Source organism: Myxine glutinosa, chromosome 2 (assembly GCF_964187855.1).
Source record: "Myxine glutinosa chromosome 2, kmMyxGlut1.1, whole genome shotgun sequence".
NCBI classification, from domain to species: Eukaryota; Metazoa; Chordata; class Myxini; order Myxiniformes; family Myxinidae; genus Myxine; species Myxine glutinosa.
Genome location: NC_136262.1, coordinates 124,038,660 through 124,064,486, shown reverse-complemented (window position 1 = coordinate 124,064,486; position 25,827 = coordinate 124,038,660). Strand labels below are relative to the sequence as shown.

General features: G+C 45.9%; 2 pseudogenes; both read left to right on the top strand.

Annotated features, from left to right (window-relative positions):
• Nucleotides 1-597: 597 nt before the first annotated feature.
• LOC137417593 (syntenin-1 pseudogene) lies at nucleotides 598-1,716 on the top strand (annotated as a pseudogene).
• A 21,721-nt stretch (nucleotides 1,717-23,437) lies between these two features.
• LOC144890656 (syntenin-1 pseudogene) lies at nucleotides 23,438-24,550 on the top strand (annotated as a pseudogene).
• The last annotated feature ends 1,277 nt before the right edge of the window (nucleotides 24,551-25,827 follow it).

Here is a 25,827-nt window from a genome sequence, read left to right as displayed (position 1 = left end):
TACGCCTTTGTGAAGAGTACAATCAATACTTTCAATGGAAGGAAGTTTTGCAGTCAGCCTGTTAGGCCCTGGGCTGTCCGCCGCTATCGTTCCGTTTCGTTCCATGACAAGAATATATGAATGAATGAATGAATGACTGCAGCTCGGAATAATTATGACGGACGGGTGCATTGTCCAGCTGGAGCAGAAAACATTTCCTAGGATCTTGCCTGCGCAATGAAGCGCTCATCTCCACCATTTGCTGTCAAACGTCGACCTGTCAAAGAATCCACTGCAGTGGCTGAGCACGTGATTGTAAGCCACATTGAAAGCCCTGTGCATGTCGACGTACGCCTTTGTGAAGAGTACAATCAATACTGATATGGTTTTGAGATTTGTAAATATGACATCATTAAAGGTTAAAGGTTTGCCCTCCATAGTTAGTCCACAAGCAACACGTAGGCCCACTTAGAGTATTAGTTATGTCATAGTATGTGTAAGAGTAGGCCATTTCCCTAGTAATATCTGCGTTGTGTGAAGAAATGAGCTTAGGTCCTTTCATTTTGCGCCAACTGTTCTTTAATGATCTTTAATGATCTTTAATGAAGGTTCTTTCCTGTTCTTTAATCGCAATCCTCACAGAGTACATTCTTTAACCGCGTACCAGAGACGACAGAGTTTACGCGAACCCTGAGCGAGTGTGAAACAGATTCCAAGATGTCTCTTTATCCATCTTTGGAGGATATGAAGGTGGACCAGGCTCTGCAGGCACAGGAGCAGTTTGCCCAGCAGCAGAACATGGCGGCAATTGATGGAGCACTATCGCCTCAACCAAGAGCTGCAGGTGCACAAACCTCCTCACTGTATCCAACACTTGATGAGTATATGGGACTGAGCCTGACTTCGGATGAAATTAGCAGGAACATGCCGCTTGTGGTTCAGCATCCCGCCGGCCCACTGTCCTTGCGCCCATCGGGCTTGAATCAAATGGTTGCTCCGGTGACTGGAAATGATATTGGCCTGCGGCGTGCGGAGACACAGAACGGTATTCGTGAAGTCGTATTGTGCAAGGATGGCGAAGAGAAGATTGGGTTGCGCCTCCGTGCGATCGACAAGGGGATCTTCATACAGCTGGTCCAGGCTGGGAAGCCGGCCGCACTTGTCGGTCTGCGATTTGGCGACCAGGTATTGCAGATTGATGGACAAAATTGCTGTGGCTGGGATGCTGACAAGGCCCACAAGGCCTTGAAAAAAGCTTCAGCAGAGAGCATCGTCATGGCAGTGCGAGACAGGCCTTTTGAGCGAACAATTACAATGCACAAGGGCAGCGCTGGTTATGTTGGCTTCACTTTCAAGAATGGCAAAATCACATCCATAGCCAATGACACGTCCGCCGCACGCAACGGCCTACCCATTGATCACCATCTCTGTGAAGTCAATGGACAGAATGTCATTGGTGTCAAGGATATGCAAATTTCGGAAATTCTTCAGACTTCGGGTAGCATCATCACATTGACTATCATGCCGTCCTACGTCTACGATCACCTTATGAAAAAGATGGCTTTCAGCCTGGTGAAGAAGCAGATGGACCATTCTATTCCTGAGGTTTAACCTGTTGGAGGTTTTCATTGGTCCAAAGACTCTGCCCCTCCCCCCCATTTTTCCTAATAACTACTTAATAAACAGGAAACTTTGCTGTTGCCTCACCTGTTGTAATAATCTTTGACCTCAACTACAAAAAAAACTGGGTTTGTGTAGCGGTTGTCTTATTCAAGCTTATTACGACTCATTCCCCCCCACCCCCCCCCCCCGGTCCCCCAAATGGTCGTTTTGACTCTATCATTTAACTTCATGATTGTGTGACGCATTACCCGAAGAGGCACGTAACCAGTACATGTAATATCTACTTTATAACGATTTGATGCTGTTGTCTTTGGCCAGCAAATAAGCACGGTCCTTTTGGATCTTAGTTTGATTAATTTTTGTACAAATGACTATTACAACTGTATCGCATTTAACAACGTGACATTTTCTGAGATGTTGATTTAGCATCGCACTATATATATCAATATTCACCCCCCAATTCCATCATGGGCATAATCGATTCCGCGCCCCATTTGGCATCCCTCAATTTGTTACGCTTTGGCTACCCGCAGTCTGTTACGCTTTGGCTGCCAGCAGCGTTTGCTGCCCTTTGTTCGCTCGAACTAGCCCAGTGACACGAGGTACGCCTGAAAAGAGGGAGGAGCGCTGGGTCGGGGTGTGGCAGAATCGAGGAGCACGTCAGAGGCGGTGACGGTAAGGGCCATCAGCCAACCAGGGCTCTGAGGGCATGACGCGATAGGGCGCGGTAAGAGGCGTCGAGCAAGTGCTGGAAGGTTCGCTGAGCAGGGCTATATAAGTCTTCGGACAAAGCCCTTGAACAGGACTGACCCGGAGTTATGAGAGAGGACTCGTGAAGAGAGGACTGATACGGAGGACTCGCATGAACAAGCACTTGTGTCGAAGAGGTCTGGAAGGAATCGAAGAGCGCATTGTTAGCGCCTATTGAATTATTACATACGCAGCCGCCAGTGTAACCGCCAGAGCCGAGCCCTACCGTTCTCCCCGCAATTATCCTGTGCCCGCCAACGACACGTGGAGAGCTCGTGGCCGCTGCATTCATCTACTTCGTGGTGCGAGCTGGGGACCGGAGGAAGAGCTGCCCGGACGCCATCCCTGGACGTGCTGACCTGTTCGTCTGCAAACCCCGTGTGAGTGTGTCTGAGTGTCAACGGGCCCGTTTGTCCAGGGAATAAGTATAAGACTGCTTAAGGACTGCACTGTGTCTTCTTCTGCTGAATCATTGTACATCGTGTAAATAAATCTTATTATTCCTTTTCTTCCAATTCGACCATTTCTGTGATTTCCATCATTGGGTAAGAGTGGCACGATTACGAACCGCTTGGATCGGGATCTCGTCATTGATAAATGGCTCGGGTCACGGGTTCGCTACCGCTCGGCGTATCCACCAACACCCGTGATTCGTGCGGGGCTTATTTCCTCGTTTCTGGGCAGCGCGAGTAATTCGGTATTAGTGATTAGTCCTACGACCCTACTTCGCGCTGTCCAGGAAGGACGTCATAGGTCCCGGGTCCCGTCGGCTAGTCAAAGACAAGGGGACCAATCCCCCCTTGGTAAGGGGAAAAGGCAGGCGCTGAGATCCGCAACAATACTTTCAATGGAAGGAAGTTTTGCAGTCAGCCTGTTAGGCCCTGGGCTGTCCGCCGCTATCGTTCCGTTTCATTCCGTGACAAGAATATATGAATGAATGAATGAATGACTGCAGCTCGGAATAATTATGACGGACGGGTGCATTGTCCAGCTGGAGCATAAAACATTTCCAATGATCTTGCCTGCGCAATGAAGCGCTCATCTCCACCATTTGCTGTCAAACGTCGACCTGTCAAAGAATCCACTGCAGCGGCTGAGCACGTGATTGTAAGCCACATTGAAAGCCCTGTGCATGTCGACGTACGCCTTTGTGAAGAGTACAATCAATACTTTCAATGGAAGGAAGTTTTGCAGTCAGCCTGTTAGGCCCTGGGCTGCCCGCCGCTATCATTCCGTTTCGTTCCATGACAAGAATATATGAATGAATGAATGAATGACTGCAGCTCGGAACAATTATGACGGACGGGTGCATTGTCCAGCTGGAGCAGAAAACATTTCCTAGGATCATGCCTGCGCAATGAAGCGCTCATCTCCACCATTTGCTGTCAAACGTCGACCTGTCAAAGAATCCACTGCAGTGGCTGAGCACGTGATTGTAAGCCACATTGAAAGCCCTGTGCATGTCGACGTAAGCCTTTGTGAAGAGTACAATCAATACTTTCAATGGAAGGAAGTTTTGCAGTCAGCCTGTTAGGCCCTGGGCTGTCCGCCGCTATCGTTCCGTTTCGTTCCGAGACAAGGGTGCGACTTATTTTCATTCACAATATGGTCTAAATGATATTTGCTGTATTGTGTAAAATGTTCTCCGCGTGAACAACGCCCAAGTCTGAGCATTAATGAGGAGTTACACGCACTATTTTTCAAAGTGTAACAGGCGATTAACTGTGTACGTTGGCCGGTAAGTCGGCCAGCCGGCGCAGCAGTATCAGCCGCAACCAATCAGGAGCCGTATTTTTGTAAACATGGGCACTACTTGTACTGCCATGGCAGCTTCCACGTCGGCCTGAACTTGGTCATGTCCCGAGCAAAATCAACGGAGAAGTCGCCTTTATGGTGTGTTTTGCATCTGTCATCGGTACAAGAACAGAATGTGTGTCCATTTACTGAGATTAGATGGGGTAAATATCGCGAGTGCTAAGGAAAATGGTTAGATTTAGACGGGGAAAGTGGTGACATCGCCCGGTCGCGTTATCACAGTCATGCTGGCATTGACTTCTCCGATATTCCACCGAGTGCTGGTTACCATCCAACGTGCTACAGACGGTTCACTGATAAAAAGCGACAGCTTGCGAGTAAGAAACGATGCTTGCATGCTTTTGAGGGAGCTACTGAAGTATCTGCAGTAGATGCTTCTGTTCAAAAGCCTGGTGTGCTGTTGTCACCAAAAAAGAGGCTGCGATCAAGATCGGCATTGCCAATCTCTTCACAAGGCCATATCCTCAAACGTATTTGCATCATTTGCAAGAAAGAGTCGCGTTACCTCAACCGAGTCCATGGGCCGAAGCGGGATAAACTCGTTCAAGCCGAAACACTCACAGCAGGTAGGTACCTAAGCCATTTGTTATGAGCTAAATTAAATTTGATCATTTTTATTTGCCATTCTGGCTTGTTTAAGAACAATTAATTTTCCTCCCACATCTTAAGTCCTCAAATTATATTTCAGGACGTCTGATTGAAGCTGCCAAGCTCAAAAAAGATGAAAGTATATTGGTCCACATGAGGAGATCTGATTGCGTCGCTGCATTAGTCAGTTACCATAAATTATGTTTTGTGCAATACACAAGATTTCTCAGCAAGGACAGAGGGCCAGCAGTCAGTACACCTCAAAATGAAAGGTATGACTACATATCACATCACTTGTGTGAAATAATTCCTTATCATTTCTTCATGTGGGACCTTATTTATTTTTTCTTTTCTCACAGCATCTTGTATGAAGAAGCTTATAGAATGTTGTGCCAAGATGTGATCCAGACAAGAATCATCAACAATGGAGAAGTATTCAGGCCAACAAAGCTTGTGGATACATTCACAAAAATGGTGAAAAAACATCATGGTGTCATATTGTCAAATATGAGGTGAGTGTAGTTTGAGTGTGTATGCTTGCTCATGCTGCCACTTCACTGCAAATTTTAAAGTTGTGTAATGATGTGGAAATGCCCAACATATTTTATCTTTTCCAGGAATGATCGCATGAAATCTCCACTAATGCAGACGTTTCCACAACTAATTTTTCATCAACCACCACGCCGGAATAAGTCACTGCTGGTGTTTACAGACACGTTTACAGCAACAACAGTGGCCAGTCAGTGTGCATCAGAATCATCTGACAGTAGTGAGTCTGAGACAAGTGCTGCTGAAGTGAGTGACTGTGACATTGGCACTGGTGCAGGTCCTTCATCCAGCCGACCAACCCGTCAGAGCAATGCAGTGCCCACATCAGGTCGGGAGATTGATGCTGATATTGTCCGCATTATTTATAATGCAGGTTTGTTCCTCAAAGCAGAAGTAAATGTATCTCCTGGACTTCAGTGTCCTTGGCCACCTTTTGCATCTGACCTTGGTCTATCTGCTGTCAAGGGTATGGTCCCAGTAGCTATATACAACTTCTTAGCTTGGGTTGTTGGGGCTAGTGATGAACCAGCCCTTGAAGATTTTGTCCGCGTACCCGAGGATGTAGAGCTGAAAATATTTTCACTCTGCCAGGACATTATCCTGCTTGCATCCAAAGGTAAAAAGGAAACACCCAAGTCTCTGTGTTTGGGTATGACCATTCGTCATTTGACAGGGTCATCCCAGTTACTGAACATGATGAACAAACTTGGTCATTGTGCATCACGGAAAACTGTTGTCCGTCATGAGACTAGTTTAACTGTTTAAGTGAGATTGACAGATTGTGATACATGGCTTAATCAGTCACAGGAAGATAATTAAGGCTTAATTAGTAATTTTGTGAAGATGATTCTGTGTCGTCTTCCCTTAGTGGAATCTGGTGTAGGTTAGTTAACAGCTTCACTGTTCTAATTTCCATTTCTGTCTGCACAGAAAGTGTCATACATGTATAAGATGAGAATGGTATCCGTCTTTTAATGACGAAGTGCCTAATTACTGTCGGAGTACGATGGCAGTATTCCATTCATGTTAAGTAAGCAAGTGGTTGTATCGGTATGCGCAGTTTCAAATCTCTAGGTCAGTCGATGTGGAAGATGAAGCCTTGTCAATGTCGAGCTAATTAGTGCTAATCAAAAAGATTTGATCGCGCTCGGGCTAAAGTACCGATTTGCATCCTTTATAATTTCCACATTGGCCACCCCAGGACCACGATGTTTCCAAAAGTGGAAGATAGTCGTACGTGCTGTTGGCTTCAGTCATTTCAGACATCTCGGTCGGTATTGGAGGTAGATACAGACTCGTAAAAATGAGGGAAATCCTTAAAAATCGCTTTTTCTGAATGATGCACCTTGTTGCAGTTTTCATTATCTTGACAATAAAATGTTTACATGGTCGATACTTCTGATTCGTGATATATGTTCTAGTATCTGACGGCCCCATAGAGTTGAGGCTTGGGAGATATATATTCGTGGAGAAAGACGATTACCAAAATGGGAAAAATGCGAAAATGCCACTTTTCGCACCCTGGCGACCAACTTCAACAGCTCAATGTGCCTAATTGGGCCAAGATCTCGTGGAGAACTTTTGTCCTAATGTCCACCATATACGTGTCTACCAGCAGCCCAAAGTTCACCTCGCACCCCTTCCTCAGAACGAAAAGTGTTTTTAGGGCCTTTTCATAGGGACTGCCCACGGCCTATGTGGGAGAGTCGCTCATCTGCCTGACTCCATTGCTCTCGGACAGTTACTGTGTGTGTGCGGAGTTTGATTGATGACTCTTGGTACCGTGCTTGTATATTGGCCTTGACCAAAGTGAGAGATGAAATGGAACTACATGGACGTCACTGTTTGGAGGAAGCCAAGACGGAGGAAGAACCGGATCTTGAAATAATGAATGGGTTGACCAAGTATGAAGAGGCAGAGTCTACACTCTGTGCGCAGCCTGGAGTTGGGTCACAACAATAATTGGAAAACTGTGAGAAAAATTACACTGGGCATGAAGAGTCAGTACCAATGGACTCTGTTCTTCAACTTGAATGTTTATTTATTGACCATGGTCGCACAGAGATCATTCACTTAAGAGGGCATCCGGATGCGAACCATGATGTGGCAGACTGTCACAAGAACAGAATTTGCACAATACCGAAAGACTTGGTCTCGAGGTTCTATAATTTGGCTCCTGGTGCAATCCGTTGTGCTATCAAAGTTATTGTTCCTGTTGATGAGCAGTCTTGTCCAGTGGAATTTCAGAAAAAATTTTTTTGCAGTATGGATGACGTTTTATGGTTGATTCTGGTACTTTGGCATGTCCTGAGCAGGAATCAGCCGGGTGCCACTTTGGCACCCTTGGGGAAAGATTTTTACGGGCCAAAAACAAAATGGCCGCCAGGCGACTTTGTCGCCAATCATAAATACCCCATTACTTCCTTATTATTGGTGCTAGAAGGTTAATCTTGGTGTCTACACCTATGTTTTCAGGGTCCAGGAAGCCATTTAAACCATATAATTTATCATTGTCACTTCCCGACAGCATGATATTGCCGGCATGACCAATATTTATACTAAATTATGCATGTATAATGGTGGTGGTTTGCTAACATTGATCTCTTTCTGTCCTAACAGGTATATATAACAGCACGACGAATTAGGGTTGCAAAGGGTCAGAAACTTTCCATGGAAAGTTTCGGGAATTTTCAATGGGTTGGAAATTTTGGGAATTTTCATTTTATCTTAGAAATGGAAAAATAATGTTATTTTTGTTAGAAAGCAACAACATTATTGTGTTCTATATTACTCCACATAAATAAAAGAGTTTTCACATGCTTTGTGGGCTGCCGAGAGCCTTCATATAGCTTAATTGGCTCAAATATAGGATACGTGTGAATGATGTACCACTGTATACACAATGTATACAGGGTAACATTTGTTTCAAATGATGATGCCATGACTGGTAATGTGAACTGCTCCCAAATTTACTTTGTGATTTGGCTGGAATGTCTCTATCTTAAAGAATATGAATGTGTCATTTTGGCATACCCCCTTCTCATCTATCATTTTATAAGGTCTATAATTAGATACAGTCAGAGCCATGGGAATTCACCCATCCAGTGAATAGTAATTTCAGAAAGTGAGATTTTCCATTTCTTGATTTTAAACCTCACTCTGTTCACTAAGTAGCTCCAAGGTTGAGTACAACTACAAGTTGGACATAAAGCTGCTGTATTTACCTTCAGAGCTGCTATTCCTATTGGCTGAGTTTGCATAACACCTGCACTGTAGATGATTGGTGTTATTTCACCCTGGACCCAGTTTTAAGTGAGGTAAGTCTTTGTTTATTAACTATTTCTTTAAATTGATTTTCCCACACATGAAAATGTAGCTACCAGGTAAAATCATCTGAATTTAAGCTTTGATTCTACACTGTATCTTTCATCTGGAATACTTAGTATGTTTCTTCTGTTTTTACAGAATGCCTCATGTACCATCAGATGTATGGAAACATTTCGCCTTGGTGAAGAAAGAAGGAAAAGAGCTGTACCTCTGCAAGTACTGTTCTCAGCAGTATGTGAAAAATGCTACCAAGCAACAGAATCATGTGAAAAAGTTTCCACAGAACATGAAAAAAACAAAACAGATACAACAGCTACTCGTCAAACCGAAAGCCGCTACAGCATCTTGTCCATCTGCCTCAGCTGCTGCATCCACTTCAACTCCTTCATCCCCCTGTCTGTCCTCTCAATCCACTACAGCTGATGATGCATCCATTTCTACTGGTGCATCCACTTCAACAGCCAAACAGGGATTCTTTTTTTATTCAATTGATGAAGCCACACAACAAAAGGCAGATGAATGTCTGGCCCGTGCCATCTATGCAACTGGCTCTCCCCTCATGCTTACATCAAATGTGTATTGGCAACGATTCAACAACATCCGCCGTCCTGCATATTCCCTTCCAACAAGGTATGCACTGTCTACACATCTGATGGAAGCAGAGTATGTTCGTGTTCAGGGCAAGGTAAATGAGACAATAGAAAGTGCCGACTGTGTTGCAGTGATTTCTGATGAAAAGAACCACCTTTAGAGGCCATTTTTCCCTGCAAAGCAGGGGTTGGCCTTTTTCGGACACCATGGTCCCCTTTTTGAAGCAATGTTTTACGGCCGGATTCCCTTCCTGCCACCAAACCTGTTAGTCGACTCTTGCGACACACAGGGAATTACCAGTGAACTGGTACTCAATTTGCCGACCTCGGAAAGATGACAGGCCCCCTGGCGTTAATTCAGCGATCGACCAGGATTCGAACCCAGGATCCTAGGACCCCAAGCCGGCACCCTAACCACTAAGCCAGTGATTTCTGATGGATGGTCCAATATCCGTGGCAAAGGCATTATCAACTACATCGTCTCCACACCGCAACCAGTGTTTTTCAAAAGCACAGACACAAAAGACAAAAGGCATACTAGCCAATACATAGCTGATGAGTTGAAAAAGGTCATTACTGAGCTTGGACCGGCCAAAGTATTTGCAGTTATCACAGACAATGCAGCAAACATGAAAACAGCCTGGGCCACAGTTGAAGAGGCATACGCTCACATAACGCCTATTGGCTGCGCAGCCCACGGGCTGAGTCTTGGTGATATCATGGACTTAAAAACAATGCAAACCCTGTACAAGAAAGCTAAGAAAGTGGTGAAAAATGTCAAGAAGCGACAGGTTGTATCAGCCACTTTCACTTCAAAGCAGAGCAACAAAAAGAAAAGTACATCTTTGAAATTGCCCAGCAAAACCAGATGGGGTGCAGTTGTAATCATATACAACAGCCTTATTGATGGCAAGGAGTCCCTACAAGAGTTGGCTATCATGGATTCATTGGAGATAGATGCTGATATCAGCAAGATTCTTCTTGACAATGATGTGTTTTGGGCACGTATTGTCAACAGCCTGAAGATGCTTGAACCAATTGCAAATGCAATTACTGAGATCGAGGGTGACCAGGCAATTCTATCACATGTCCAAAGGCTCCTTTTTGAGTTGGTGGAAACGGTTAAAGTTGCACTTCCCCAAACACCATTACAGAGAGCAGAAGAGCAGGCAGTGCTGAGGTTCCTTGAAAAACGCCAGGACTTTTGCCTGAAGCCAATTCATGCAGCAGCTTATATGCTGGACCCAAAGTACCATGATAAGCCTACTCTCAGTGAAGAGCAGATAGACGCTGCCTATGTTGTTATATCAGCTATGGCATGCCATCTTCATCTGGATGAAGGGAAAGTGATGGCCAGTTTAGCAAAGTTCAGAGCAAAGAATGGCCTTTGGAATGGAGAAGGCGTATGTGTTACGGATTCGTCACTTCCGTCTTTGTGGTTGTCATCCACTTGAAGCATTTTTAGTTTCATGTACTATTATTGTTACAGTTTGAGTGTGAAATGGAGATAACTGTCTTCAAAGGTAAAAATAATGTCTCAGAAGGAAAACGAGATGGGTGAGGGCGAGAAGAAGAAGAAGAGGCTGGAGCGGCTCGAATGAGATCGGGAAAGGAAGGCCTAACTGCTTCGAGGTGTCGAGCGGACGCTGGTGAACATTGGTCACGAGCGAATATTGGTTTCCCCGGGAAAGGGATTCCTGTGACAGTGTCGTTATTGCTGTGGCCAATAAACCTGCGAGACGGGTTTTGCTGTTGGTTCCGAAAGTGAATCATCACTGGAGAGCAGATACGCCTCCATTACGGGCCCGTCCGCCATTTCACCTCGCACCAGCCATTCGCCTGGTTCCCGTGTGTGTCGTGGATTTCACTTGGAAACTCACGGTTCTTCGCGGTTCTCCACTTGGGAACTGCTGCTCGTTCATGTCAGCGTCATTGTCTGGTGAACCGATGTACCGCGATGATGAACCGATGATGAACCGATTATCTTCGATGACAATGGCTGACGTAGTACCACGCGTCACATAGGCATCCATCCATTTTGTGTGCACGTCCGTGATGATTAGAATCATGCTGCCTTTACTCGGCCCGGCATAATCGAGATATAAGTGATGCCACGGTTCGCTGGGCCATTTCCAGGGATGCAGTGGCGCTTTCGCAGGTGTATTCCGGGCGCTGTGGCAGCGGTAACAATGTCAAACATGATGTTCGATATCAGCATCAAGATTCGGCACGACACATAGTTTTTAGCGAGTGACTGCGTCTTCACAATCCCGGGGTGACAGTCATGGATTTCATCCATGACCCTGGAACGCAGATTTTCCGGGATCACGACACGACATCCCCAGAATAGGCAACCATTTTCCAAGCTGAGTTGGTTTTTACGTGCTTTAAAAGCCGCAAAAGCTGGGTCACCCTCAGGTAGCAAATGCCATCCAAGCTGCACAGCCTGGACAGAATGCGGTCTCGTCGAGTGTGGGTGCGGATCTGGCCGGCGTCGACAGCACAATCCTGGTCTGTAGTGTGTCAGACGTTGCCTTAGTTGGACCAAACAGACTGATCAGCGGCTTGTGATCAGTGCGAATCGTGAAATGATGTCCAAGAAGGTACTGGCGAAATTTGCTGATGCCGACTCGGCTCGGAATCAATGATCTGACTGCAGCTCGGAATAATTATGACGGACGAGTGCATTGTCCAGCTGGAGCAGAAAACATTTCCTATGATCTTGCCTGCGCAATGAAGCGGTCATCTCCACCATTTGCTGTCAAACGTCGACCTGTCAAAGAATCCACTGCAGTGGCTGAGCACGTGATTGTAAGCCACATTGAAAGCCCTGTGCATGTCTACGTACGCCTTTGTGAAGAGTACAATCAATACTTTCAATGGAAGGAAGTTTTGCAGTCAGCCTGTTAGGCCCTGGGCTGTCCGCCGCTATCGTTCCGTTTCGTTCCGAGACAAGGGTGCGACTTATTTTCATTCACAATATGGTCTAAATGATATTTGCTGTATTGTGTAAAATGTTCTCCGCGTGAACAACGCCCAAGTCTGAGCATTAATGAGGAGTTACACGCACTATTTTTCAAAGTGTAACAGGCGATTAACTGTGTACGTTGGCCGGTAAGTCGGCCAGCCGGCGCAGCAGTATCAGCCGCAACCAATCAGGAGCCGTATTTTTGTAAACATGGGCACTACTTGTACTGCCATGGCAGCTTCCACGTCGGCCTGAACTTGGTCATGTCCCGAGCAAAATCAACGGAGAAGTCGCCTTTATGGTGTGTTTTGCATCTGTCATCGGTACAAGAACAGAATGTGTGTCCATTTACTGAGATTAGATGGGGTAAATATCGCGAGTGCTAAGGAAAATGGTTAGATTTAGACGGGGAAAGTGGTGACATCGCCCGGTCGCGTTATCACAGTCATGCTGGCATTGACTTCTCCGATATTCCACCGAGTGCTGGTTACCATCCAACGTGCTACAGACGGTTCACTGATAAAAAGCGACAGCTTGCGAGTAAGAAACGATGCTTGCATGCTTTTGAGGGAGCTACTGAAGTATCTGCAGTAGATGCTTCTGTTCAAAAGCCTGGTGTGCTGTTGTCACCAAAAAAGAGGCTGCGATCAAGATCGGCATTGCCAATCTCTTCACAAGGCCATATCCTCAAACGTATTTGCATCATTTGCAAGAAAGAGTCGCGTTACCTCAACCGAGTCCATGGGCCGAAGCGGGATAAACTCGTTCAAGCCGAAACACTCACAGCAGGTAGGTACCTAAGCCATTTGTTATGAGCTAAATTAAATTTGATCATTTTTATTTGCCATTCTGGCTTGTTTAAGAACAATTAATTTTCCTCCCACATCTTAAGTCCTCAAATTATATTTCAGGACGTCTGATTGAAGCTGCCAAGCTCAAAAAAGATGAAAGTATATTGGTCCACATGAGGAGATCTGATTGCGTCGCTGCATTAGTCAGTTACCATAAATTATGTTTTGTGCAATACACAAGATTTCTCAGCAAGGACAGAGGGCCAGCAGTCAGTACACCTCAAAATGAAAGGTATGACTACATATCACATCACTTGTGTGAAATAATTCCTTATCATTTCTTCATGTGGGACCTTATTTATTTTTTCTTTTCTCACAGCATCTTGTATGAAGAAGCTTATAGAATGTTGTGCCAAGATGTGATCCAGACAAGAATCATCAACAATGGAGAAGTATTCAGGCCAACAAAGCTTGTGGATACATTCACAAAAATGGTGAAAAAACATCATGGTGTCATATTGTCAAATATGAGGTGAGTGTAGTTTGAGTGTGTATGCTTGCTCATGCTGCCACTTCACTGCAAATTTTAAAGTTGTGTAATGATGTGGAAATGCCCAACATATTTTATCTTTTCCAGGAATGATCGCATGAAATCTCCACTAATGCAGACGTTTCCACAACTAATTTTTCATCAACCACCACGCCGGAATAAGTCACTGCTGGTGTTTACAGACACGTTTACAGCAACAACAGTGGCCAGTCAGTGTGCATCAGAATCATCTGACAGTAGTGAGTCTGAGACAAGTGCTGCTGAAGTGAGTGACTGTGACATTGGCACTGGTGCAGGTCCTTCATCCAGCCGACCAACCCGTCAGAGCAATGCAGTGCCCACATCAGGTCGGGAGATTGATGCTGATATTGTCCGCATTATTTATAATGCAGGTTTGTTCCTCAAAGCAGAAGTAAATGTATCTCCTGGACTTCAGTGTCCTTGGCCACCTTTTGCATCTGACCTTGGTCTATCTGCTGTCAAGGGTATGGTCCCAGTAGCTATATACAACTTCTTAGCTTGGGTTGTTGGGGCTAGTGATGAACCAGCCCTTGAAGATTTTGTCCGCGTACCCGAGGATGTAGAGCTGAAAATATTTTCACTCTGCCAGGACATTATCCTGCTTGCATCCAAAGGTAAAAAGGAAACACCCAAGTCTCTGTGTTTGGGTATGACCATTCGTCATTTGACAGGGTCATCCCAGTTACTGAACATGATGAACAAACTTGGTCATTGTGCATCACGGAAAACTGTTGTCCGTCATGAGACTAGTTTAACTGTTTAAGTGAGATTGACAGATTGTGATACATGGCTTAATCAGTCACAGGAAGATAATTAAGGCTTAATTAGTAATTTTGTGAAGATGATTCTGTGTCGTCTTCCCTTAGTGGAATCTGGTGTAGGTTAGTTAACAGCTTCACTGTTCTAATTTCCATTTCTGTCTGCACAGAAAGTGTCATACATGTATAAGATGAGAATGGTATCCGTCTTTTAATGACGAAGTGCCTAATTACTGTCGGAGTACGATGGCAGTATTCCATTCATGTTAAGTAAGCAAGTGGTTGTATCGGTATGCGCAGTTTCAAATCTCTAGGTCAGTCGATGTGGAAGATGAAGCCTTGTCAATGTCGAGCTAATTAGTGCTAATCAAAAAGATTTGATCGCGCTCGGGCTAAAGTACCGATTTGCATCCTTTATAATTTCCACATTGGCCACCCCAGGACCACGATGTTTCCAAAAGTGGAAGATAGTCGTACGTGCTGTTGGCTTCAGTCATTTCAGACATCTCGGTCGGTATTGGAGGTAGATACAGACTCGTAAAAATGAGGGAAATCCTTAAAAATCGCTTTTTCTGAATGATGCACCTTGTTGCAGTTTTCATTATCTTGACAATAAAATGTTTACATGGTCGATACTTCTGATTCGTGATATATGTTCTAGTATCTGACGGCCCCATAGAGTTGAGGCTTGGGAGATATATATTCGTGGAGAAAGACGATTACCAAAATGGGAAAAATGCGAAAATGCCACTTTTCGCACCCTGGCGACCAACTTCAACAGCTCAATGTGCCTAATTGGGCCAAGATCTCGTGGAGAACTTTTGTCCTAATGTCCACCATATACGTGTCTACCAGCAGCCCAAAGTTCACCTCGCACCCCTTCCTCAGAACGAAAAGTGTTTTTAGGGCCTTTTCATAGGGACTGCCCACGGCCTATGTGGGAGAGTCGCTCATCTGCCTGACTCCATTGCTCTCGGACAGTTACTGTGTGTGTGCGGAGTTTGATTGATGACTCTTGGTACCGTGCTTGTATATTGGCCTTGACCAAAGTGAGAGATGAAATGGAACTACATGGACGTCACTGTTTGGAGGAAGCCAAGACGGAGGAAGAACCGGATCTTGAAATAATGAATGGGTTGACCAAGTATGAAGAGGCAGAGTCTACACTCTGTGCGCAGCCTGGAGTTGGGTCACAACAATAATTGGAAAACTGTGAGAAAAATTACACTGGGCATGAAGAGTCAGTACCAATGGACTCTGTTCTTCAACTTGAATGTTTATTTATTGACCATGGTCGCACAGAGATCATTCACTTAAGAGGGCATCCGGATGCGAACCATGATGTGGCAGACTGTCACAAGAACAGAATTTGCACAATACCGAAAGACTTGGTCTCGAGGTTCTATAATTTGGCTCCTGGTGCAATCCGTTGTGCTATCAAAGTTATTGTTCCTGTTGATGAGCAGTCTTGTCCAGTGGAATTTCAGAAAAAATTTTTTTGCAGTATGGATGACGTTTTATGGTTGATTCTGGTACTTTGGCATGTCCTGAGCAGGAATCAGCCGGGTGCCACTTTGGCACCCTTGGGGAAAGATTTTTACGGGCCAAAAACAAAATGGCCGCCAGGCGACTTTGTCGCCAATCATAAATACCCCATTACTTCCTTATTATTGGTGCTAGAAGGTTAATCTTGGTGTCTACACCTATGTTTTCAGGGTCCAGGAAGCCATTTAAACCATATAATTTATCATTGTCACTTCCCGACAGCATGATATTGCCGGCATGACCAATATTTATACTAAATTATGCATGTATAATGGTGGTGGTTTGCTAACATTGATCTCTTTCTGTCCTAACAGGTATATATAACAGCACGACGAATTAGGGTTGCAAAGGGTCAGAAACTTTCCATGGAAAGTTTCGGGAATTTTCAATGGGTTGGAAATTTTGGGAATTTTCATTTTATCTTAGAAATGGAAAAATAATGTTATTTTTGTTAGAAAGCAACAACATTATTGTGTTCTATATTACTCCACATAAATAAAAGAGTTTTCACATGCTTTGTGGGCTGCCGAGAGCCTTCATATAGCTTAATTGGCTCAAATATAGGATACGTGTGAATGATGTACCACTGTATACACAATGTATACAGGGTAACATTTGTTTCAAATGATGATGCCATGACTGGTAATGTGAACTGCTCCCAAATTTACTTTGTGATTTGGCTGGAATGTCTCTATCTTAAAGAATATGAATGTGTCATTTTGGCATACCCCCTTCTCATCTATCATTTTATAAGGTCTATAATTAGATACAGTCAGAGCCATGGGAATTCACCCATCCAGTGAATAGTAATTTCAGAAAGTGAGATTTTCCATTTCTTGATTTTAAACCTCACTCTGTTCACTAAGTAGCTCCAAGGTTGAGTACAACTACAAGTTGGACATAAAGCTGCTGTATTTACCTTCAGAGCTGCTATTCCTATTGGCTGAGTTTGCATAACACCTGCACTGTAGATGATTGGTGTTATTTCACCCTGGACCCAGTTTTAAGTGAGGTAAGTCTTTGTTTATTAACTATTTCTTTAAATTGATTTTCCCACACATGAAAATGTAGCTACCAGGTAAAATCATCTGAATTTAAGCTTTGATTCTACACTGTATCTTTCATCTGGAATACTTAGTATGTTTCTTCTGTTTTTACAGAATGCCTCATGTACCATCAGATGTATGGAAACATTTCGCCTTGGTGAAGAAAGAAGGAAAAGAGCTGTACCTCTGCAAGTACTGTTCTCAGCAGTATGTGAAAAATGCTACCAAGCAACAGAATCATGTGAAAAAGTTTCCACAGAACATGAAAAAAACAAAACAGATACAACAGCTACTCGTCAAACCGAAAGCCGCTACAGCATCTTGTCCATCTGCCTCAGCTGCTGCATCCACTTCAACTCCTTCATCCCCCTGTCTGTCCTCTCAATCCACTACAGCTGATGATGCATCCATTTCTACTGGTGCATCCACTTCAACAGCCAAACAGGGATTCTTTTTTTATTCAATTGATGAAGCCACACAACAAAAGGCAGATGAATGTCTGGCCCGTGCCATCTATGCAACTGGCTCTCCCCTCATGCTTACATCAAATGTGTATTGGCAACGATTCAACAACATCCGCCGTCCTGCATATTCCCTTCCAACAAGGTATGCACTGTCTACACATCTGATGGAAGCAGAGTATGTTCGTGTTCAGGGCAAGGTAAATGAGACAATAGAAAGTGCCGACTGTGTTGCAGTGATTTCTGATGAAAAGAACCACCTTTAGAGGCCATTTTTCCCTGCAAAGCAGGGGTTGGCCTTTTTCGGACACCATGGTCCCCTTTTTGAAGCAATGTTTTACGGCCGGATTCCCTTCCTGCCACCAAACCTGTTAGTCGACTCTTGCGACACACAGGGAATTACCAGTGAACTGGTACTCAATTTGCCGACCTCGGAAAGATGACAGGCCCCCTGGCGTTAATTCAGCGATCGACCAGGATTCGAACCCAGGATCCTAGGACCCCAAGCCGGCACCCTAACCACTAAGCCAGTGATTTCTGATGGATGGTCCAATATCCGTGGCAAAGGCATTATCAACTACATCGTCTCCACACCGCAACCAGTGTTTTTCAAAAGCACAGACACAAAAGACAAAAGGCATACTAGCCAATACATAGCTGATGAGTTGAAAAAGGTCATTACTGAGCTTGGACCGGCCAAAGTATTTGCAGTTATCACAGACAATGCAGCAAACATGAAAACAGCCTGGGCCACAGTTGAAGAGGCATACGCTCACATAACGCCTATTGGCTGCGCAGCCCACGGGCTGAGTCTTGGTGATATCATGGACTTAAAAACAATGCAAACCCTGTACAAGAAAGCTAAGAAAGTGGTGAAAAATGTCAAGAAGCGACAGGTTGTATCAGCCACTTTCACTTCAAAGCAGAGCAACAAAAAGAAAAGTACATCTTTGAAATTGCCCAGCAAAACCAGATGGGGTGCAGTTGTAATCATATACAACAGCCTTATTGATGGCAAGGAGTCCCTACAAGAGTTGGCTATCATGGATTCATTGGAGATAGATGCTGATATCAGCAAGATTCTTCTTGACAATGATGTGTTTTGGGCACGTATTGTCAACAGCCTGAAGATGCTTGAACCAATTGCAAATGCAATTACTGAGATCGAGGGTGACCAGGCAATTCTATCACATGTCCAAAGGCTCCTTTTTGAGTTGGTGGAAACGGTTAAAGTTGCACTTCCCCAAACACCATTACAGAGAGCAGAAGAGCAGGCAGTGCTGAGGTTCCTTGAAAAACGCCAGGACTTTTGCCTGAAGCCAATTCATGCAGCAGCTTATATGCTGGACCCAAAGTACCATGATAAGCCTACTCTCAGTGAAGAGCAGATAGACGCTGCCTATGTTGTTATATCAGCTATGGCATGCCATCTTCATCTGGATGAAGGGAAAGTGATGGCCAGTTTAGCAAAGTTCAGAGCAAAGAATGGCCTTTGGAATGGAGAAGGCGTATGTGTTACGGATTCGTCACTTCCGTCTTTGTGGTTGTCATCCACTTGAAGCATTTTTAGTTTCATGTACTATTATTGTTACAGTTTGAGTGTGAAATGGAGATAACTGTCTTCAAAGGTAAAAATAATGTCTCAGAAGGAAAACGAGATGGGTGAGGGCGAGAAGAAGAAGAAGAGGCTGGAGCGGCTCGAATGAGATCGGGAAAGGAAGGCCTAACTGCTTCGAGGTGTCGAGCGGACGCTGGTGAACATTGGTCACGAGCGAATATTGGTTTCCCCGGGAAAGGGATTCCTGTGACAGTGTCGTTATTGCTGTGGCCAATAAACCTGCGAGACGGGTTTTGCTGTTGGTTCCGAAAGTGAATCATCACTGGAGAGCAGATACGCCTCCATTACGGGCCCGTCCGCCATTTCACCTCGCACCAGCCATTCGCCTGGTTCCCGTGTGTGTCGTGGATTTCACTTGGAAACTCACGGTTCTTCGCGGTTCTCCACTTGGGAACTGCTGCTCGTTCATGTCAGCGTCATTGTCTGGTGAACCGATGTACCGCGATGATGAACCGATGATGAACCGATTATCTTCGATGACAATGGCTGACGTAGTACCACGCGTCACATAGGCATCCATCCATTTTGTGTGCACGTCCGTGATGATTAGAATCATGCTGCCTTTACTCGGCCCGGCATAATCGAGATATAAGTGATGCCACGGTTCGCTGGGCCATTTCCAGGGATGCAGTGGCGCTTTCGCAGGTGTATTCCGGGCGCTGTGGCAGCGGTAACAATGTCAAACATGATGTTCGATATCAGCATCAAGATTCGGCACGACACATAGTTTTTAGCGAGTGACTGCGTCTTCACAATCCCGGGGTGACAGTCATGGATTTCATCCATGACCCTGGAACGCAGATTTTCCGGGATCACGACACGACATCCCCAGAATAGGCAACCATTTTCCAAGCTGAGTTGGTTTTTACGTGCTTTAAAAGCCGCAAAAGCTGGGTCACCCTCAGGTAGCAAATGCCATCCAAGCTGCACAGCCTGGACAGAATGCGGTCTCGTCGAGTGTGGGTGCGGATCTGGCCGGCGTCGACAGCACAATCCTGGTCTGTAGTGTGTCAGACGTTGCCTTAGTTGGACCAAACAGACTGATCAGCGGCTTGTGATCAGTGCGAATCGTGAAATGATGTCCAAGAAGGTACTGGCGAAATTTGCTGATGCCGACTCGGCTCGGAATCAATGATCTGACTGCAGCTCGGAATAATTATGACGGACGAGTGCATTGTCCAGCTGGAGCAGAAAACATTTCCTATGATCTTGCCTGCGCAATGAAGCGGTCATCTCCACCATTTGCTGTCAAACGTCGACCTGTCAAAGAATCCACTGCAGTGGCTGAGCACGTGATTGTAAGCCACATTGAAAGCCCTGTGCATGTCTACGTACGCCTTTGTGAAGAGTACAATCAATACTTTCAATGGAAGGAAGTTTTGCAGTCAGCCTGTTAGGCCCTGGGCTGTCCGCCGCTATCGTTCCGTTTCGTTCCATGACAAGAATATATGAATGAATGAATGAATGACTGCAGCTCGGAATAATTATGACGGACGGGTGCATTGTCCAGCTGGAGCAGAAAACATTTCCTAGGATCTTGCCTGCGCAATGAAGCGCTCATCTCCACCATTTGCTGTCAAACGTCGACCAGTCAAAGAATCCACTGCAGTGGCTGAGCACGTGATTGTCAGCCACATTGAAAGCCCTGTGCATGTTGACGTACGCCTTTGTGAAGAGTACAATCAATACTGATACGGTTTTGAGATTTGTAAATATGACATCATGAAAGGTTAACGGTTTGCCCTCCATAGTTAGTCCACAAGCAACACGTAGGCCCACTTAGAGTATTAGTTATGTCATAGTATGTGTAAGAGTAGGCCATTTCCCTAGTAATATCTGCGTTGTGTAAAGAAATGAGCTTAGGTCCTTTCATTTTGCGCCACCCCCCAATTCCATCATGGGCATAATCGATCCCGCACCCCATTTGGCATCCCTCAATTTGTTACGCTTTGGCTACCCGCAGTTTGTTGCACTTTGGCTGCCAGCAGCGTTCGCTGCCCTTTGTTCACTCGAACTAGCCCAGTGACACGAGGTACGCCTGAAAAGAGGGAGGAGCACGGGGTCGGGGTGTGGCAGAGTCGAGGAGCACGACAGAGGCGGTGACGGTAAGGGCCATCAGCCAACCAGGGCTCTGAGGGCATGACGCGATAGGGCGCGGTAAGAGGCGTCGAGCAAGTGCTGGAAGGTTCGCTGAGCAGGGCTATATAAGTCTTCGGACAAAGCCCTTGAACAGGACTGACCCGGAGTTATGAGAGAGGACTCGTGAAGAGAGGACCGATACGGAGGACTCGCGTGAACAAGCACTTGTGTCGAAGACGTCTGGAAGGAATCGAAGAGCGCATTGTTAGCGCCTATTGAATTATTACATACGCAGCCGCCAGTGTAACCGCCAGAGCCGAGCCCTACCGTTCTCCCCGCAATTATCCTGTGCCCGCCAACGACACGTGGAGAGCTCGTGGCCGCTGCATTCATCTACTTCGCGGTGCGAGCTGGGGACCGGAGGAAGAGCTGCCCGGACGCCATCCCTGGACGTGCTGACCTGTTCATCTGCAAACCCCGTGTGAGTGTGTCTGAGTGTGAACGGGCCCGTTTGTCCAGGGAATAAGTATAAGACTGCTTAAGGACTGCACTGTGTCTTCTTCTGCTGAATCATTGTACGTCGTGTAAATAAATCTTATTATTCCTTTTCTTCCAATTCGACCATTTCTGTGATTTCCATCATTGGGTAAGAGTGGCACGATTACGAACCGCTTGGATCGGGATCTAGTCATTGATAACGGCTCGGGTCACGGGTTCGCTACCGCTCGGCGTATCCACCAACACCCGTGATTCGTGCGGGGCTTATTTCCTCGTTTCTGGGCAGCGCGAGTAATTCGGTATTAGTGATTAGTCCTACGACCCTACTTCGCGCTGTCCAGGAAGGACGTCATAGGTCCCGGGTCCCGTCGGCTAGTCAAAGACAAGGGGACCAATCCCCCCTTGGTAAGGGGAAAAGGCAGGCGCTGAGATCCGCAACAATACTTTCAATGGAAGGAAGTTTTGCAGTCAGCCTGTTAGGCCCTGGGCTGTCCGCCGCTATCGTTCCGTTTCGTTCCGTGACAAGAATATATGAATGAATGAATGAATGACTGCAGCTCGGAATAATTATGACGGACGGGTGCATTGTCCAGCTGCAGCAGAAAACATTTCCAACTAGAACGGGCACTCGGTAGAGCGCATACCTTCGCCGCAGCTACTGTTCTGTACTTGGCATGGGAGTGTAGGGAACAGAACAGTGAACAGTTTGGTGCTGATTTCATGCAAATCGGATAAGAATTGACCGAGTTATGACAAAAAACGCACATTTTGCAAGGTCGTGACCCCCCTGACCTTTGACCCCCAACCGCTAACAAGGGTAATGTCTTCACTGGGTCATGTCGTATATCACAAGATCGGGCATTGAATTCTGAACATTTTGGCATTAGTTGCATGCCAATTGGATAAAAATTGACCGCGCTATGGTAAAAATACGATTTTGACCTTTTCGTGACCTTGACCTTGACCTTTGACCCGATTGCTCCCAAAATCTAATCAAATGTGTCCCGTATAATAACCAATCATCCCACCAAATTTCATGCAATTCAGTTGAATACTTTTTGAGTTATGCGAATAACATACACACACACACACACACACAGACATACAAATAAATACACAGCGATCAAAACATAACCTTCCGCTTTTGCGAAGGTAATGATCTTGCCTGCGCAATGAAGCGCTCATCTCCACCATTTGCTGTCAAACGTCGACCTATCAAAGAATCCACTGCAGCGGCTGAGCACGTGATTGTAAGCCACATTGAAAGCCCTGTGCATGTCTACGTACGCCTTTGTGAAGAGTACAATCAATACTTTCAATGGAAGGAAGTTTTGCAGTCAGCCTGTTAGGCCCTGGGCTGTCCGCCGCTATCGTTCCGTTTCGTTCCATGACAAGAATATATGAATGAATGAATGAATGACTGCAGCTCGGAATAATTATTACGGACGGGTGCATTGTCCAGCTGGAGCAGAAAACATTTCCTAGGATCTTGCCTGCGCAATGAAGCGCTCATCTCCACCATTTGCTGTCAAACGTCGACCTGTCAAAGAATCCACTGCAGTGGCTGAGCACGTGATTGTAAGCCACATTGAAAGCCCTGTGCATGTCGACGTACGCCTTTGTGAAGAGTACAATCAATACTGATATGGTTTTGAGATTTGTAAATATGACATCATTAAAGGTTAAAGGTTTGCCCTCCATAGTTAGTCCACAAGCAACACGTAGGCCCACTTAGAGTATTAGTTATGTCATAGTATGTGTAAGAGTAGGCCATTTCCCTAGTAATATCTGCGTTGTGTGAAGAAATGAGCTTAGGTCCTTTCATTTTGCGCCAACTGTTCTTTAATGATCTTTAATGATCTTTAATGAAGGTTCTTTCCTGTTCTTTAATCGCAATCCTCACAGAGTACATTCTTTAACCGCGTACCAGAGACGACAGAGTTTACGCGAACCCTGAGCGAGTGTGATTCCAAGATGTCTCTTTATCCATCTTTGGAGGATATGAAGGTGGACCAGGCTCTGCAGGCACAGGAGCAGTTTGCCCAGCAGCAGAACATGGCGGCAATTGATGGAGCACTATCGCCTCAACCAAGAGCTGCAGGTGCACAAACCTCCTCACTGTATCCAACACTTGATGAGTATATGGGACTGAGCCTGACTTCGGATGAAATTAGCAGGAACATGCCGCTTGTGGTTCAGCATCCCGCCGGCCCACTGTCCTTGCGCCCATCGGGCTTGAATCAAATGGTTGCTCCGGTGACTGGAAATGATATTGGCCTGCGGCGTGCGGAGACACAGAACGGTATTCGTGAAGTCGTATTGTGTAAGGATGGCGAAGAGAAGATTGGGTTGCGCCTCCGTGCGATCGACAAGGGGATCTTCATACAGCTGGTCCAGGCTGGGAAGCCGGCCGCACTTGTCGGTCTGCGATTTGGCGACCAGGTATTGCAGATTGATGGACAAAATTGCTGTGGCTGGGATGCTGACAAGGCCCACAAGGCCTTGAAAAAAGCTTCAGCAGAGAGCATCGTCATGGCAGTGCGAGACAGGCCTTTTGAGCGAACAATTACAATGCACAAGGGCAGCGCTGGTTATGTTGGCTTCACTTTCAAGAATGGCAAAATCACATCCATAGCCAATGACACGTCCGCCGCACGCAACGGCCTACCCATTGATCACCATCTCTGTGAAGTCAATGGACAGAATGTCATTGGTGTCAAGGATATGCAAATTTCGGAAATTCTTCAGACTTCGGGTAGCATCATCACATTGACTATCATGCCGTCCTACGTCTACGATCACCTTATGAAAAAGATGGCTTTCAGCCTGGTGAAGAAGCAGATGGACCATTCTATTCCTGAGGTTTAACCTGTTGGAGGTTTTCATTGGTCCAAAGACTCTGCCCCTCCCCCCCATTTTTCCTAATAACTACTTAATAAACAGGAAACTTTGCTGTTGCCTCACCTGTTGTAATAATCTTTGACCTCAACTACAAAAAAAACTGGGTTTGTGTAGCGGTTGTCTTATTCAAGCTTATTACGACTCATTCCCCCCCACCCCCCCCCCCCCCCGGTCCCCCAAATGGTCGTTTTGACTCTATCATTTAACTTCATGATTGTGTGACGCATTACCCGAAGAGGCACGTAACCAGTACATGTAATATCTACTTTATAACGATTTGATGCTGTTGTCTTTGGCCAGCAAATAAGCACGGTCCTTTTGGATCTTAGTTTGATTAATTTTTGTACAAATGACTATTACAACTGTATCGCATTTAACAACGTGACATTTTCTGAGATGTTGATTTAGCATCGCACTATATATATCAATATTCACCCCCCAATTCCATCATGGGCATAATCGATTCCGCGCCCCATTTGGCATCCCTCAATTTGTTACGCTTTGGCTACCCGCAGTCTGTTACGCTTTGGCTGCCAGCAGCGTTTGCTGCCCTTTGTTCGCTCGAACTAGCCCAGTGACACGAGGTACGCCTGAAAAGAGGGAGGAGCGCTGGGTCGGGGTGTGGCAGAATCGAGGAGCACGTCAGAGGCGGTGACGGTAAGGGCCATCAGCCAACCAGGGCTCTGAGGGCATGACGCGATAGGGCGCGGTAAGAGGCGTCGAGCAAGTGCTGGAAGGTTCGCTGAGCAGGGCTATATAAGTCTTCGGACAAAGCCCTTGAACAGGACTGACCCGGAGTTATGAGAGAGGACTCGTGAAGAGAGGACTGATACGGAGGACTCGCGTGAACAAGCACTTGTGTCGAAGAGGTCTGGAAGGAATCGAAGAGCGCATTGTTAGCGCCTATTGAATTATTACATACGCAGCCGCCAGTGTAACCGCCAGAGCCGAGCCCTACCGTTCTCCCCGCAATTATCCTGTGCCCGCCAACGACAGCTCGTGGCCGCTGCATTCATCTACTTCGCGGTGCGAGCTGGGGACCGGAGGAAGAGCTGCCCGGACGCCATCCCTGGACGTGCTGACCTGTTCATCTGCAAACCCCGTGTGAGTGTGTCTGAGTGTGAACGGGCCCGTTTGTCCAGGGAACAAGTATAAGACTGCTTAAGGACTGCACTGTGTCTTCTTCTGCTGAATCATTGTACATCGTGTAAATATATCTTATTATTCCTTTTCTTCCAATTCGACCGTTTCTGTGATTTCCATCATTGGGTAAGAGTGGCACGATTACGAACCGCTTGGATCGGGATCTAGTCATTGATAACGGCTCGGGTCACGGGTTCGCTACCGCTCGGCGTATCCACCAACACCCA